The following is an 18,464-nucleotide window of genomic DNA, read 5'->3' on the forward strand; positions in this document are numbered from 1 at the left end:
CTAAAGAAGTGTCGACCCAGATCAAAAGGAATGTTGAGGAATAAATAGAGAAATTTAGGAAGGATAACCATTTTTATAAGAGATATGCGACCAGCCATGGTCAAGGGTAATGCTATCCATTGGGTAATACAACCAGTAACATGTTCCATTGCGTAACCATAGTTAAGGTGCATAACCTCTTCCCGGTCTGCCGTAACGTGAATCCCCAAGTATTTGACTTTGTTGTTGCATCATACAATGGGATTATCCGTTTCAAAGGGAGAGGAAGCATTGGTCAGCGGGAAAATGTGTGATTTAGCCCAATTGATATTAATACCAGAGTAGCCGCCAAATTTAACAAACTCACGCATCAGAGGGTGTAAATTCTGACTGGGATTTTTAATAAACATTATCCGCATCGAGGGAGATGAGGACAGGAAGTAGGAGGCAGCGAAGACCTACATGGTTGTAAGGTTGTCTGATCCTTGCTGCCAATGGTTCCATTACTAGGGCAAAAAGGATCCTGACGGGTGCCACGGGATAGGGAAAAGGAAGGTGAGATGTGCTTGTTGATCAAAACTCTTCCCGTAGGTCAGGTATACAACAATCGGACCCAAGAAAGACAGTAAAGAGGTAATCCCACTCCACCAAATCAAAAGTTTTGGAGGCATCTAAAAAGACTGCGACCAGTGCCAATTTGGGATCAACCGTCTGTAAGATGGAGAATAAGGTTCCAAGGTTATGGGACGTCGCTCTTCCAGGTATGAACCCCGCCTGGTCAGAAAGAACTAGTTTGTCTAGAAGAAGGCACAATCGATTTGCCATTAATTTAGCGAGAATCTTAGTGTCTGTGTTCAAAAGGGATAGGGGTCTGTAAGGTTCACACCGGTCAGCAGGTTTGGCTGGCTTTAATAATGACATGATGAGGGCTTCCCTCATCGAAGGTTTGAGAATTTGTGTCTCATAAGCTTCAAGATAAACCACATTCAATATTGGAAGTATCCGATCAATGTATGACTTATAAAAATCAATGGGTAGGCCTCTGAGCCTGGAGTTTTGCCCGATTTCATATGCATGATGGCTTCCCGCAGCTCATCATCCTCAAACGACGCGGCTAGGAATTTGCGCTGTGTATCGCCTAACCAGCCTAGAGTGATGTCAACAAAAAAGGGAGCAAAATATAGAGGGGAAGTACGTTGCGCTGTATATAGATTTGCATAAAAAGTGGTGAATGTTTTAAGTATATCTTGACTGTCTCTATGTCGCACGCCCACATCATCAATCACCTCAAGCACATAATTAGAAAACCGAGGTTGCTTAATTACTTTAGCTAAGGCACGGCCCCGTTGCTCACCCTCACCATATCGGCGGGTGATGAAATATTTGGCCCGGAACTTCACCTCGCGGACTGCAGTGGTCGTATAATCTGTACGTTTTTCTCGGAGCAAAGCCAGATGTGTGCCAGAATTATCATTCCACATGTTGGCTTCCAAATGTTTAATCTCAACCTCCAAACGCTGCAAATTCCTTCTGATGTCTCGAAGTACTCCAAATCTCTTGGACATGCCTATGCCACGAACAGTGACCTTGAAGGCCTCCCACAATGTGCCCATCTGATCTACAGAGCCTTTATTTCTGACAAAAAAATCTGTGATCTCTTCCCCAAGTTCAGCCTGAAAAACTGCGTCTAGTAGAGTGTCGGGCAGTAATCTCCAACAACCAGGGGTGGCAACAGAGTTGGGGAGAGCTATCTCAAGACACACAGGAGCGTGGTCAGAATGTGTGTGGGCAAAATGAGTAACCGACCGAATCCAGGAGGTCGTTCCCCTGCAAACAGAGCCAGTAGTCAAGGCGAGACCACGTGACATGGTCTGCTGTGAAAAATGTGCCCTCCCTCTCAGCCGGGTGTGCGTACCTCCATGCGTCCACGAGACCGTGTTCCTCAAGTATCCAGGAGAGAGCTTTGTGCGCATTAGTATAGTGGTGCGGTAAGGGGTTGGACCTGCCAATTGCTGGGTGTAGGGTCGTGTTGAAATCTCCCCCCCACAACACATGTGTGCAGCGTATTTTCAATATGCGTCCCAAAGAGTGGAAAAGTAGTTGGGATCGTCCTGATTAGGGCCATGGCTACAAGCTAAGGTAACCGATTGTGTGCCTAAAGTACCCCACATAATGCAGCTACGGCCTGAGGTATCATTGTATGTGCCCCCCAGTATGAATGGTGTACTTTTTTTTAACTGAAATGAGCGTACTACGAGAGTAGGTCGAATAGGAGGAGAATGCCCGGGCGGAGGCCCATCTACTACCATAGCATGAAGGATAGCGGGGGTCCATGTGTTTCTCTTGAAGTAGAGCAATTTGTATATGATAACGATCTAAGTATGCCAGAAAGTGCCTCCTTTTTCAAGGTTCACGCAGTCCCCTGACATTCCACGAGAGTAATTTGATACTGATGTGTTCAGGTTGTGCTGTCATAATAAATGGGGGAAACATAACTGTCGTGGATGTGTTTGTTCAGAAGTGTTGCCATTATACATGCAGAAAATTGACGAGCTGGAAGACATGTACCTTGCACATGACGGAACAACAAAAAACATTCAGATCCCTCCAAGAAGAAAAAATCCCAGCCAAGGTGACGTTGAAACAGACGTCAAAACACAAAACTGCTCCCTCCCACAACGGCACCCCAATCGTGCCAGTATACAGCCACCCACCCAATAAATCCACCTAAGTCCATAATTGTCCTTGAGCCCAAGAATACTGGGATAGAACCAAGGAGTGCCAGCAAACAGCAACCCAGAAAACAAACATACAAGGGGGAGCTCCCATAGGGGGGCCACCAATTGGGCACTAGTCCCTTCCCATTACCCGACATTGCTGCAGCGTGATCCTGTGGGTAAAAGAAAAAACCCCACACTGGAGCCGGCAATACGGGGTAGGAATGGGTGCTCGGTGAAGTATCAAAGATATCTACCAAATACACATAAATGTAATTTCCAAAATGTAACAATAATAGTTATACTAATCAACGCCATCAGGGCACTTATCTGTACAGGACCAGCCAGCGATGACGGTTGGCCTTCAAGCAGCACATGGGCGATGAGATTATGGAAGAAGAGACAAAGTCCCACATGAAGTATATATCTCAACACATCTCATCGAAGATTTTCAAGGAATCAGAGCAATGTCCACGTAATGCTGATTAGCTGTCAGGAAGGCGAGAAAGATCTGGGATCGCAGTCTCGTCTTGGCGGGCGTTTCATAATCTTCTTCAGGAAGTCGTCTAATTGTGGATTCATACAGATGATGTGTTTGTCGTCATGAAAAAAGAGTTTTGCAGGAAATAGAAAGGCATATTCTATGTTGGCCTTACGGAGATTTTGATTTGCATGGAGAATTTTTTGGCGTGCCTCCTAAACTGCAAGGATGAAATCAGGGTATATAGAGAAAGAATTTCCCTCAAATTGCAGCGGTTTGAATTTGCAGGCTTTTGGCAGCGCAATGTCTCTGTCTCTATGGTTAAGGAGTCTAGCAATGATGGGTCTTGTGGGAGCTCCTGGTGGGGGACGTGGCCCTAGGGAGTGTTGAGCATGCTCCACAACAAGATGAGGTGAAAAGGAGTCCGCACCATGTGAGCCTTTCAGGAGACGTTCCACGTATTCTTCCATACCCCCAGTATTGGTGATTTCTGGTATACCTAATAAACGGATGTTGTAGCGGCGGCTCCGCTCTTCAATGTCCTCATTTTTTGCCGCAATGACCTTTAGCAGTTTATCCATGTTGGTGACCTGGTCTTGTAATTGAGGTGTGGTATCTTTGTTCTACGAGATGCGACGTTCGGCCTCCTTAAGCTGCCCATCGTGCTTGTCGACCTTGTGTACCAGGAAGTCAAGGCGATTGTTCATTGTATCCATCTTCCCGGACAGGTCTGATAGACTATGCAGAACGGACAGAAGAAGTGCCTTGACGTCATCCCTAGCGGACTGAGAAGAAGATTGGCTATGATCCATGTCGGCCGATTCAGAGTCCACCGAAGTGTAGCGCATCGCAGTCTTCTTGGTTTCAATTGTCAATCTAGGCTGTCGGTTATCAGGTTTCCCCATGGCGTCTTTATTCGCAAGAAGGTACTGGGATATTAATGTCGTAGCCCAGGGTCACTAAGCATCCCGTTGCTCGTGCGAGGTCCCCCCGTAGAGAAAATGGCTTAAGGGAACAGCAATGTACACCAGGCCATGGCAAGTCTTCAAGACTGTTCCCGTCGTCACATCAGCCGTGAAATTAGATGCATCCGGGACAGAGCCTGCGTCCCACAGAAGGCCATATCCAAGTCGACAGACTGCCAAAAGAAAGGTCACAAGGAGTGTGCTACCTGATGGGGTTGGCGGCGTGCTGCAGACATGTGAGGGGGGATTGGGTTACAGGTCAGTGCTCGATGACGGTCCCGAAATGCAACTAAAGCAGGGAACACACCAGGGCCACGTGCATGGCCTTTTTCGTTGAGGTGCCTAGCAGGAGAAAGGGGCCCAATATCAGCACCCACAAGCACTCAAGGACCAGTCCCCGCTCGTCAGGCGTTAGCAAGCAGAGCGCAGCCCGCACATGTTTTGCGTGCCCTGAGGCCTAACGGCCCATGCAAATAGTGCCTCAGGCCTCCGACGATGTATGGCATGGAGGTAGAGCGCTTTCCAGCTGGTGCGGAGTATCAGGTGCCATGTGGGGGAAATGGAGCTCACAAAGATTTACCAGGCGTACATGGTTCAGATGAGGTGAGCTTGTGTGAGGTATAGTTGAAGCCTCGGCTCAGCAGGAGGCAGGGTCAATGCCGGTTGGATGTAGCTGGGGCGATACCAGGCTTCAGCTTATACATGCGTTGTTGCTGGGTCCAAGCGGTGGGACAACGGTGAGCAGCTTCCGTCTTCAGAGGTGGAGATCTCGAAACTAGGCCGATGTGCCGAGGCGCCGCTCCACTGGAGGGGGAGGCCCGGGGAGGCTCTGCAGCCCGAGCCAACCCCGCCGGTCTAGAATTAGTGAAAAGCGGACGGCTCACCTCGGTGTTAAGTAAGAGGGCATTTCCAAGCATCACAGGTGACAATCAAGTCAGGCCGGGCATCTGCACTCTGAAGAGGGCCCGCAGATCATTCTTCGGAATATGAAGGCCCAGGACCACGTGGAAGCCGGGACGCTTGCGTAGAAACGGTCGCCGATCAGGGCTCCAGCCTGAGTGTTCGCTTCCACGGCCACTCCAAAACCAGCACAGCCCGCTTGCAACCTTTCAACCAGAAGCATTTGTCCTTCACCCAGTGTGTCCGAGGGATCTGATGTATAGACAGGTTACATCATGAGGAGACTATTAATGGCAGATGCACGGATATTTTGCGGATTTCTTTACCGAACCTCCGGAGCCTCACAGGTGTGCAGCCATCTTGGATGTGCACCACCTAGCTCCCCCAGCACCACAATACTTCCATGATAAAATGTTTCATCAATCATCTTGCTTTACCAACAAATTAAATGCTGCTGAATCATAGCACTAATTTCTGGTCACAATCCATACACAACTCTATACACAAAATGTCCCATATCTTTCACAGCAAGGTTTTTAATTCCACTGTACTGTTTAAACACCTGTAGAAGCCTTTCATAATAAGCAAGCACTGTCTCTTTTAACTCCTGAGCAGTCCTGTCTATTCTCACCCAATATGTTTCTTTTGGTGACATTTTCCCTTTCAAATAGCTGATAACCTGATTATTATTTTTCATAACTTCTTCAGATGGTGCTTCTGTCTTTTGATCTCTTGGATATTCTTCTTTCGGTCAATCTACTGCAATTTTACACTCAATCCAAAATTCAGCTGGAACCACAATACCAAACAAGCCATCCAAATCCTTCCACAAAACGTTCGAAACCTTCACAAACCTTTCTACTTGTCTGTACCATTCCACTGGTTTTTCGCTCAATCCAGGAAAATTGTTTGTAAATTATCATATTTCCTGTCTTTACCAAGGGACATGAACACACCCACCTCCTGGTACTTCTCTCATAGGATATATTGTAGCATCAGCAATCTCTGCTCCTGTTTCCCTCACAGGATAAAATGGTAAAGCCATTGAAGTCTCTGTTGTATCTTCCTTCTTTTTAGCCCATCTTCCATGCCATTGATCTAACTCACCCCATCATTTCAATGTGCTAATTAACTCTTTAAATTCCAAACATTTTCCTGAAACATTCAAACTCTCCAAATCTTTGTCACTGAAATCTAATCTGTATGTAATCTGTACGCTACTCCTGATCTCCATACAGCCTTTCCTCCAGAGTATAAAATAATACGACATGATAGGAAGGACTCTAGAGGGGGTGGACTACTAATCGCAGCCACTCATAACATAAACATTAGCTGCGTAGAAAGCCTTGTGTTTGACCGCGCCAAAATTGTTGTGTTTAAAATAAGCGGCCCTTTAAATGAGGTTTGGAAGGGGGCCTTGATCTACCGACCCCTTGGCTCTAAGGGAGAGTTTGCTAACACTCTGCTAGAGATCATCGCCCCTCATGTCTTGACCTTGGACACATTTCTTTTGATTGGTGATTTTAATTATCATGCGGATGAGCAATTAGATGCTGATACTGAAAAACTAACCCCTAATATGTGCACCCTTAACCTCAGTCAGAAGATCGCTGGACCGACCCATCAGGCCGGCCACACCCTTGATCTTCTTTTTTCCAATTCCCCTGATATCTGGGCTAGCTCTCCCATTCCATTGCTTTGGACCGATCATTATTTAGTGAAATTTACCATTCCCACCCTCACTACAGAATTAGCCACTAAAGAGGAATTTACATCTCGCAGACCCCTGAAAAAAATTACACTATCTTCTTTCTCTAAGCATTTCCAGTCCGAATCTATAACTCCCATCAGGAGCGTCAGTGTAGCTGCACAACATTTCGAGTTAACTATCGAAAGAGTACTGGACAAAATTGCCCCCCGGCGCAAGGTTAAGTGTAAGACTAGGACTGCCCCATGGTTCACTGAACAATTAAAAATCACTAAATCTTTAACAAGAGCTGCTGAGAAAAAATGGCGGAATAATAAAGATCCAGTAGACCGTAATGCATATAAAACTCTGCATACTAACTATATGCGGGACATAAGGTCGGCGAAGCCAGTGTATTTAACGGAGCACATAAATAAAGCAGAAAATTCCTCTAAAGAATTGTACCAAATTTTAAGAGAATTTACCACTCCCAAAAATCCATCGTCAACTCCCAACTCTAGAGAATAGACTGAAGCTCTCTCGGGATTCTTTGAGGATAAAATAACTGCTATACATGAATCCTTTTCTTCTTGCCAAATCCCAACGCAGCCTGAAGGGCCAACATTCACCCCAGATGATTTACCGCACATCTGGAATGAATTTGAAATGTTTGATAACAATAAAACCTTGTCAGTTGAATTAAAAATCAAGTCGGGTTCCCCCACTGATCAGGTCTCCCCTAAACTGTTTACTATACTGGCCCCGGCCCTGGTAGACTGCCTAACTAGTCTCCTCAATAAATCTCTCCTGGAGGCAGGTTTTCCCATAGTATGGCAGGCAGCTAGAATCAGGCCAATATTAAAGAAACCAGCTGTCGACCCTAACGTTCTACTAAATTATCGACCGATCTCTCTGTTGCCATACTTTGGAAAGATATTGGAATTCTCTGTCAATGGACAGCTGTTCAGCACCTCCCAAAATACCTAATAGCCAGGCTGCGAATAATCCAGAAAGTGATCGCCCGCCATATTTTGAGCTTTTAATAGACAAATTGACTTATTTAAAGTGGTCCACATGGTCCACGGTGTCATCTATGCCAGAGAACCAAAATATATTGAGCCGGAATTCTGTTTTAACAAATCTGTCCACTATCTTAGATCTTCCAATAATCATGCATACTAATTGTGTACAATTTTTGAAAATCTGGTTGAGGTGGTTGGTCTTTCTCACACATCAAGGTTACTTTGTGGAATTACTTTTGATATGTTTATGCTTTATTTCTAATATACCATCTTTTTCCAAAGCATCATAAACTTTCCTGTGTTCAGCTTAAATGATGATTCATTTTCACCAGTACCCATTTGGTAACAGTTCACCCTACAGGTTATTATTATTTATTTTTTTGCAGAGTTTTATATAGCGCTAACTAGACCCGAACCGAATCAGGTATCAGAGCGCTTTAAATAGCACCAGTTACGTTTACATTTTAGAGTAACTATTTGTGAACAGCTTTTATCCTTGGAACACAGATACCATCATCAGGTTTTTTTCTACTGTCATTTACTATCACTTTTATCAAAAGCATTAACCCTAGGGTTGTTTTGTTTTCAGAGTTATTTTGTGATTTTATAAAAAAGATTACAATAATACTCTTGGGTTATTTTCAGGTGGTAGAAGTCAAAATATAAATCCACAATTACTCCTCACAAAAGAAGATCTGTCTTCCAGTATATTTCCATGGTTCCGTTCTAAGCAGGTAAGTGTGACTTTTAGTATCTTTATTTAAACTTTTAAAGTTAATGTGCTCTCTGTGCTTGACTATAAAAGTCCTTGATCTGAGTTAGAGATTTTGACCTTCCAAATAGATGCAATTTGGGTACGCAGGCTCATGTTGATGCTTAGTGATGCCTTGGAGTGAAGAGAAATTACAGCGTCCCAATTTACTTATCTGTGTTGTTTTACACATTATATCAATATGATATCTACAGGTCTTTATTATGCACTACTAAAATGTGTGAAATGATTATTTAAGTATAAGCACAGGCAAACAATAAAAAAGAGAATTCAACACATAATCTAACACATTTTTGCATTATCTACTGCAGTTCTTTTGAAATTAATCCAGGCTCACACAGCTTTTCCTATGCCGCTCTTTTGTGAGTGCAGCCTTCACTTTTATCCAAGTCTATGGCCAAAGAAATCTGGCACTATCCCTTAGACTGTAGGGTGGCAGAGTGGCTCTTCTCTCTAGTCACAAGCTAAAATGTGGGCTTTTATGGTATGTTGCACTGAATACAAAATGTGTTGACAACAACTACTTGTTTCCCAGGATTTTTCTGAGATTATGGCAGAACGGGGAATCAAACAAAGGCAAAATATCTATCAATACGAATTTGGAGGGGTGTGGGAGAATGCGGGGGACAGGACTGACGGAAATACCTGCAGAGGCCAAGGAAAGATGTCTCTACCTAGGAGCTTACTATACCTCTCTCGGCTCATTTGAGGGTGGTAGTGGCTAATAATGGTTCAATGTTTGATCAGGTGGAAGATGGAGCTTGGAGCCTTTCTTGTGGGTGGCCCCAAGTACTGTGTGTTGGGGTTAAGGCAAGGTGTTTTTCCACTTCACTGTCTCTCCATTATATTGACATTATATGTAATTCTACAAATGTTACGGAGGTGGTCTTATAGCTCTTAAACCCATAGTCCAATTCCACTCCTTCAATTGGAGAAAGCAGGAGGAGGGTTCATTAATTTATAGCTGAAACAATTAAAAGGACAAGTTATCTAGTTGTTGAGTTGCATTATTTACTCAAATATTCATAGTCCAAAGTGTATGATGGTGTACCGGTTGCACATTAAAGTCCAATCTTTTCAAATCATGTCCTTGTTAAAGATGGAAAAGTGTCAAGGAACAAAGAGACATGGTAGTAACAAGTCTCTTGGGCAGAATGATGCTATATGGAGGACATACTAGTGATCCTTCAACTTCCTTTAGCTGCCTCACACGGAATTAACTTTGAATCTCTAGAGCTTTCAGCAGCAACTGCCTATCAATTAGGGGAAAGGAAGCTCCCAATGGGGGAAATAAAGAAAGGTCAGATCTCTGCCACCCAGCATTTGGCTTTTTTGAGGATTTTCTCAGAAAGAAACAAGACCTTAATGGGTACACTTAAATTCAAACGTTGACGTGCTTTGATTTTGGCTAGAACTGTCATGTGGAAGTCTCCCTTCAAAGGTGGTCTATTTCATTGCATCAGGTGCAGCAGCAATCTATTGGATCGCTCCTTCCTCTATCACAAAACTCTAAGTGCCTCTTTAGGGAAGGAGAATAGAGAAAGAGTTTGGAATGGATGGATCGGCTGCTCTGTGGCCTCTGACAGGTACCTTGCTGTGTGCACTCACTCCTGCCTTCTACCTTCAGAATCTTAATTCTCTTCAGGGTTAGTGGCACTACATCCCTAATTATTTTTCAAGCCTAATTAGGATGGAACTTGCCAGGAGCTTTTATGGAAGGGCTGCAGTATACTCAGGTTGAGCCCCAGTTGGAGTGGTCATGCTGCAGTACTTTGAGGAGTAGGCCCTGTGATGTTCTCCACAGTCACCTGCACGATGTCCAAGGCCTTGATAGCTGGAGAGGACTGACAAGGAGAGTGGTCCACTGTGATAAATGGTGGGATGCTGCTGATTATCAATAGGGCCGTCCAGGGGGCAGGTCCACAGGAAGAATAATATTTTTAATAGATCTCAATCCTCGGATGGTAAGGTATTAGTCCATGGTCTGTATTCAGGGCTAGAACTCAATCAAATGTTGTTCCATCTATAGGGGCATCAGTGTCTTGGTAAAGTATTAGAGGTGCATGGGTAGGGCTGCAGGCTCAGTGTACTGACCTAATTGATAATGAATGTCTTTTTCTCTTCCAGGTGAAGTTAGACTCCAGTGAATGTGATGCCAAAACTTCACAGAGTCCCAGTGATGATGACAGAGGTCAGGTATGTAAATGAGTCGAGGAACCAGCTAGAACAAAATGGAAACAAGGGGGAGGAAAACAGTGCACTGGGGCTTAAGGGCTGAAACAGGAGGGATCAAAGAATAGGTCTGCTCAAGGAAAGGCAACCGAATGCTAGGAGCGACGTCCTAAGTTCTCTATAAGAAAGAGACACACGGCGGGAGGCAGGATCTCGGGCCGAGGCGTGAAGTCAAGCATGGCTTCTAGTCAGGACGCGGCCTTCTAAGGCACTGCATCCAATATGGTGGCTTAAATCACACGTGAGTTCACCTTCCTGTGATGGTGTGTGATTACGGTGACAGACGAGCTGTCGGCAGCGGAGGAGATGCTCCGCAAGGTACTGCCATTCATGGCCTTTAATGATAAGATCTGGAAAGTGGTAGGTGGCCTAGGGGAGTCCTGGAGCATGGAATCACTCCTTCTGTGATCAGCGCACTCCAGGGCCATGCACTACGCAGGTACAGGTCGCATGCGACCTAACAATTTCACGCATTTCATTTCCAAAGATAATGGAGTCTTCAGGCCTTACAGTCCTTGCAAGTGGGATAAGACTATCATACTCCGCTTTCCTCTAGATACAACATTATTGTGGATGCAGGCCCTCACCAACTCAAAAAGGGCACCTGCCTGTGGAAAGTGTTTCCACTTTGCACAATGTAAAGCTAAGACTTAGACGTATATTGATGCTTCAAGTGTTTAATTACTTTGCCCAATTGAAGTGAAGGAGGGTCATTTTGCAGGAAAGAGAGAATCCAGTGCTCAGATAGCCAAGACATATAAAGATAAATGGGCATTGCTAGGTTTCTCCAGTTCTTCTTTTTGCAGATTTATTCAATCATAATTATCATTACAGAAAGAAAAGGTCAATCACAATGAGGGAATTAGCATCAATCAAATCCTAAATCCTAAATACAAAAGGACCACAAACTACTAGCCCACTCTACATAAAATTAACAGCAGTTTTCTGTTCTGAACTGGGCTAATAGAATAGAATAATGACGTGAAACGCCTTTCTGAAAGGAAAAGGCAACACTTCTAAAATGTACAATGCTGCAATGTAAAATGTAATGTTTGCAGATGCTTAATAATATTTTTCAAAAGACAGCACCCAGATTGATAGCATGACATTATGTAGAGGCAGTACTAACATGTTAATTACACATCAAACCAATCAAACTGTTAATTTCCAAAACACCTACTTGAAAATAATTATCATTGGGCAGAAATAATGAGAAATGTATATTAAAACAATGAACAGTTCTACACATCCATAATAACAAAACATGGCAATCGAGGTTTAGCACCTGAACCTTCGAACAATTTCTGATACATCCCCTCGGCTGAGGAACCTAGAAATAATACTTTTGCACATACAGAGTCAGAGACACCATATCTGTAGCTGAATTTCAATGATTTTCTAAAAAAATAATCAGAAGAAATGCCTGTGCCAAGATTCTAACATGGACTTCGAAATGTAAACTAGTGCGTCCTGGTTATGTTAACTGAACCAAACCTAAATCAAACAATATTTTTCAAATGAAAACTCATTTTGCACACCTATACTGCCTTTGGTTAACGTTATTTTATAACAATGTGTCCTAAAGGTACCCATTCAAATTGTAATGCACTAATTTTGTGTGTCAGTATTAATCCATGACCCCGTATTTTTTCTTTACATAAAGCAAACTACGTATATATTTTGGCTACCATACACTGTTTCGACATAAACATGCCTTTCTGGATACTTGTGTTCACCTGAAAATAAACAGTAATTGAATTAATAAAAAAACAACCATGTTAGCCATACATCTCATGGGTGTTGCTATACGCTCTCTACACTGCAAAATGTTAATCTGTCACTCATATCTACTTGACAAGAGTCAAACGTTTCTACTGCTTGGATCCAGGCTTATAATGTGTCGGTTGTGGTTGTGGTTGCGTAGGATGATATGCATAAGGTGGATGTGGTAATTATACCAATGGGTATGATGGGCATTTCCAGGCTCAGACAATCTGAGCAATACACTACGGACTCGCAGAACACATATACCACAGACGTATCTGGAAGGATCTTGCAGCCATAGGGTAAGGTTTGCCTAGGGGGCCACACATGAGGCCCACAGAGTGTGACAGCAGTCACATACAACAGAGTAGATCAGTAGGCATCCCGAGGCAAGGCATGACTCTAGCATCACACAATTACAGGCTCTTTGGTGCTATTAGATGCCAAATATCAAATTATCTTCTTCAAAGATAGCATCAGACAAGATGCTAGATGACAAAGGCTATATGCCAGGGCTTCACAATGTTCCAGTATGATCTCCATCACATTATTTTGGTTCTGCTCAAGCACACATGTTAGCTGAAATAATGCTACAGCACTTTCTCACTACATATTCATCAATGTTAGCTCTTTGCCAGGAGTAGGGAGGGAGGAGGTTGCCAAGAAACACATTATGAGGTTGGACCACATTGTGGTAACTGTGATAGCAAACCAGGCAGGAGCTTTCTATGTTAATCCCAGTGACTCCCTCCTCACCACTTCCAGCTTTTTCAGTGCCATTCTTTGGAAATGGGATGGTTTATTTTCTATATTTCAACAAAGTGTCCTCAGTTATCAGCATGAACTGGCAGGGAACTGAAAACAGCAGAATTGGGCATCAATGTATATGTGTAATAACATATAGGGAAAAATCCTCATCATGCACAAGATCATTCAGGACAAAGGTCAGAGATGGTGTTTACATTGCAACATGGAAGTTTGTCAATGTTGACAGAAATGCATAATTGCCATGTGTCACACGAACACACCAATGCCAAAACTGACTGTACCTTTGGAACTACAATTAATCCATAGTTGCTATATTTAATAAAAGCGATCACTGTTTAATCTTTTTTGAAACATCCTATAAACACTTTGTTTTATATTTTTAGCAAACACAGAAGACCAAACACAAAATACATAAAAAATATTCTTCCCTCCCACCAAAACATTAGATACGCCACAGTGGTGTAGAGTAGTTCCCATATCCCTGATAGGCTCTGCACGTTGGAATAACATACGCTATAGTTTTGACATAGGACTGAGGTCAGTATGTCTCTATCCAGTATATTAAACCTAATTGTGTGTGTGCCAGCTAACTCAGAGGTTACTAAAAACTTTCTCGAATGATCAAGAAGGGATTAGTTTCTGACAACCGCATAAACATGACAAATTTGTTTCCTTTAGAGTCGGAATAATCTTATAGTCGTGGAAACAGTAGATAACCGTTTCACTCAGTCAATCGTGCATAGAAATAGATAGATGGGCATTTCAATAAAAAGGGTTTATTGAACAATCTTATTTTTCATGCAAGAGATATGAACTGCTACAATCGTAAGACAGAATGCGAAGTCAGCGTTAGCAGTAAGATGAAATAAAACTGTAATAGCATATATTCATTAAAATACATACATAAATAACACAGGCTTAAATACTCAACTGGTGCTTTTAAAATCATCCTATCCCAGTGTACCTAACCTAAGTCTAGTACGAGGGAAGAAGTAGGTGCTGTTTTAGTCTGGTTTAGTTATGCCAAGAGTTGCCAAAAGTTTCTCTAGGTTCTTATCAGCTCCATACCTTAGAATAGGAGAGGTTGGTATCTCTTTCCCGGGACTCAATCTCTAACACCCCACAAGGGGAGTCAGAAACACTGAAGATGGATTCCCCGGTAGGAGGATGAAAGCGTCTGGTCAGTGTGTCAGTTGTGGACTTGACTTCCTTCGGGACTTGCTGTGGCGAGCTGCGTCGTGCAAGTAGGTAGCCGAACCGCACCGTGCCTTCCCTTAGCAAGTGAAGGTATATTTACACCTTGAAGGTGTTTAGGAATGCCAGTATTGATGTAAAAGTCGGGCATAAGAACGTCATGAATGAACCCCTAAGGAATAGATGTTCATGCATAATAAATGAGTTCTTGGAAAAATCAATATCCAAAGGCTTTAGAGTCTGGTTTTCCTAGAACTCGTGGTGACGTAGATGAACGGATGTAAGTAGCCATGCCTGTATTTGGTTAGCATGGACAATGCCTAAATAAGGTCTGGATTTATATGCCTAAATAAGGGCAATGTGATTTGTACCTATAAAAGGGCATGAATCGGGAAATTCATACAGAATCTAAATTGATACACAACAGTGGACACAAATCAAAATTAATTAACACAACCACATACATGTGAAAAATACGTAACACAAATAACAAGAACACAATACACAAAAAGATCAGTTCATATTTTACAATGTCTAGAGCAGCGGCTAAAGGGGAATAACTTTATATTTACCTATGGAACAATTCAAAGAGTTCAACTGCTCTCTTTTTTGTGGACAATGCACCTGTCAACTCATGACCTCTGTAACTAGGTTAGTGACTTCTGCTGTACCAATTATTAATTCCTTGAATTTTGAAGTCACTGTATATTTAAAAAAATCCTAATTGAGACATTAGGGCCACAAATACTGATCAACGTGTTTCAACCCCACTAACTCATCCTTCATGGGGTTCTCTTCAGGACACAAAACTGCTACCTACTCTACAAAATTAAACACAGAATTACATATTACTATCTACAACATGCTAAAGTGGGTCGTCAATAACTCCCCCAAAAAGTTATATATATATATATATATTCCAAAACTAGTTTTCGCTCTGAACCCCTGCCACTCACAATGGAGGGCCAAGACGGGATAGCGAATCCCAAAGTCTCTCCAAACTTGTATCCACAATTTTGATGAAAAAAAAAAAAAAAAGGAATGTCCATGCCGGCTTGTTGCAAAATAACGAGCTTTTATTTCAGCTCCACTCGACGCGTTTCGAGAAAAACTTTCTCTTGGTCACGAGCCCATGACCAAGAGAAAGTTTTTCTCGAAACGCGTCGAGTACTTAATCAAATGTTCAAACGCCTTCCTCTCATGTGCTTCAACATGCTCGGAAAAGGTACATAACCTAATCCCGGCTAATGAGCCTGAATCTATCGCGCCATGAACGGCATTACTTCTTCCATGCTCGCTGGAATCATATGGCCAGGGACTGCCGGAGGACCCCCACCCTTCCGTTAACCAACATAACATTATTAACAGGACGTGAGAGGGCTTTCTTTGGAAGACGGGGGATCTTTCGACCCCCCCCGGCCGTATTTATTAAAACATACAAAATAAATCAAAATTGAAATAAACAATATTTACACAATTACGCAGAAAATGTTACAATTGCTATATACAGGTATTCAAATGGCTAACCTTAACATATTTCTAGTACATGGTATTTCCTATCCAAAAACTAACATACCAATCACATTATACCATCTTTATCTTCTGCGTACCTATTTGGGCCTACGGCAAGGTCAATAACTGGTGTCAGATCCTTATCACTAAACCACGCCTTCCCGAAAGGAGTGCGCACGTGCAGGGGGGCCTGTTTACCGTGGGGTTACCTGCCCTCCCCAGTTAACCCCATACGCCATATTAACCACGTCCTCCTGTTGGAGTGCGCACGCGCATGAGGGCCCGTTTACCGTGGGGGCACACCCCCTCCTGGTTACCCCCGTACGCCCTATTAACCACGCCCTTCTGTCGAAGTGCGCATGCGCAGAGGGCCCGCTTACCGTGAGGGTACTTTGGACCCCCGGTTACCCTGTACGCTCCATTAACTCCATTAAAGGGGTCCCTTGCATCTCTGCGCCATTTACTGGCGCCATTGTGCACATGCGGGGTGGCCAAACAGCCTAGAGAAAGCGTGACTGTCTCCCCCGTACCCATGTACCCAACTGGCTGTACCTGCCCCTGGAGTTCTATGAGAGACCACTTGTCTCTCCCTTTGGGCGACCCCATTCGAGAATGGTGCCGCCCCCTAAGGACCTTAAGTTAACTGCTCACCAATCATGACCTTACCGCCTGACCAAGGCATAGTAATAAATACCACGATTGATGACCTGAAAACGGGAGAAAGTTCTAAGGAACAAAACGTATTAATCAGACACTTTGTCATACATAAACACTTGTAACCAAATTGTGAAAACCTTCATAACACACAATAACAATCATCTGCTTTAGGGGATGGTGGGTGGGAAAATGAATTACAGCCTCCTAGAGGCTGGAAGGGGCAGGCCATGGTGCGCAGGAGTCAAAGAGGCCGACTCCCTCGCTGCACAGCCTTTTAACCCTTCGCAGGCCAGGCCGGATCTAACCGGCCTGGCCTTTGTTCCCTTCGTGACCCGGAAGTGACTCAATCACTTCCGGGTCACCAGGGGACCCGGGGCGAGTGGGGGTCGGTGCGCCCCACCATAAGTGCGGTGGGCCGATGTTGGCCCCACCTTTCCATATGGCCAGGGACTGCCGGAGGACCCCCACCCTTCTGTTAACCAACATAACATTATTAACAGGACGTGAAAGGGCTTTCTTTGGAAGGCGGGGGATCTTTCGACCCCTTGGCCGTATTTATTAAAACAAACAAAATAAATCAAAATTGAAATAAACAATATTTACACAATTACGCAGAAAATGTTACAATTGATGTATACAGGTATTCAGATGGCTAATCTTAACATATTTCTAGTACAAGGTATTTCCTATCCAAAAACTAACATATCAATCACATTATTCCATCTTTATTTTCTGCGTACCTATTTGGGCCTACAGCAAGGTCAATAACTGGTGTCAGATCCTTATCACTAAACCACGGCCTCCGAAAGGAGTGCGCATGCGCAGTGGGGCCCGTTTACCGTGGGGTTACACGCCCTCCCCGGTTACCCCCGTACACCCTATTAACCACTCCCTTCTCTCGAAGTGCGCACGCGCAGAGGGCCAGCTTACCGTGAGGGTACTTTGGCCCCCCGGTTACCCCGTACGCTCCAATAACTCCATTAAAGGGGACCCTTGCATCTCTGCGCCGTTTACAGGCGTCATTGTGCACATGCGGGGTGGCCAAACAGCCTAGAGAAAGCGTGACTGTCTCCCCGCACCCATGTACCCAACAGGCTGTACCTGCCCCAGGGGTTCTATGAGAGACCACTTGTCTCTCCCTTAGGGCGACCCCATTCGAGAGTGATGCCGCCCCCTAAGGACCTTAAATTAACTGCTCACCAATCATGACCTATCGCCACAGGCCAGCGTAGTTGACCGACTATCTGCCCCCCTACCCTTCTACACTGAAAGGTCATGCCCTAACCTTAAATTCTCACACCTAGCCATCATATGTTTAGTCCAACTATCGGGCCCTACCAACTCCTTGCAAGATCATACCTTGTCCCTATCCTCCCTACGTAGGCAAGAAAAAATTCTCTGCAATGGTTTCAACCCCAGACGTGTACAAATGGATGCCGTCTTTCAAGAGGCACGACTCCCCCTAGATGCACCCCTGGGCTATGGTCTGCAATTAGCAAGCCTCACTACTGTTGTTACTAGGTATTTGCTTCCATAGGCACAATATGGCCTCACAGACTCGCTTCCCAACTTCGGGAGATCTGAAATATCTGCGCCAGGGTGTACCCCAAGTACGGACATGTTGACCCCCTTCTACCCAGGCGTCCTGGTGTACCTGTTCATTCAGGCCCCCCCTCCCAAAATGTGTGCTAATTATGCTAGGGCTGACTGACCAGGGAAATTACACGTGCCGCCATAGGCCACCAGATGGGCTTAATTGACTGGCATTACGGTGTGCCCGATAAGACACGGCGCTCCTGATGCTGCCACCCACT

General features: G+C 44.1%; 1 long non-coding RNA gene across 2 annotated transcripts in view; it reads left to right on the forward strand.

Annotated features, from left to right (window-relative positions):
* Nucleotides 1-18,464, forward strand: part of LOC144770991 (uncharacterized) — a 189,701-nt gene that overhangs the window by 90,435 nt on the left and 80,802 nt on the right. For both annotated transcript variants that reach the window (XR_013599091.1, XR_013599087.1), the window contains exons 2-3: nucleotides 8,397-8,485; nucleotides 10,651-10,719. This is a non-coding gene — a long non-coding RNA (uncharacterized LOC144770991). The remainder of the gene's footprint in view (nucleotides 1-8,396; nucleotides 8,486-10,650; nucleotides 10,720-18,464) is intronic.

The sequence above is a fragment of the Lissotriton helveticus genome, chromosome 1_1 (assembly GCF_964261635.1).
Source record: "Lissotriton helveticus chromosome 1_1, aLisHel1.1, whole genome shotgun sequence".
Taxonomy (NCBI): domain Eukaryota; kingdom Metazoa; phylum Chordata; class Amphibia; order Caudata; family Salamandridae; genus Lissotriton; species Lissotriton helveticus.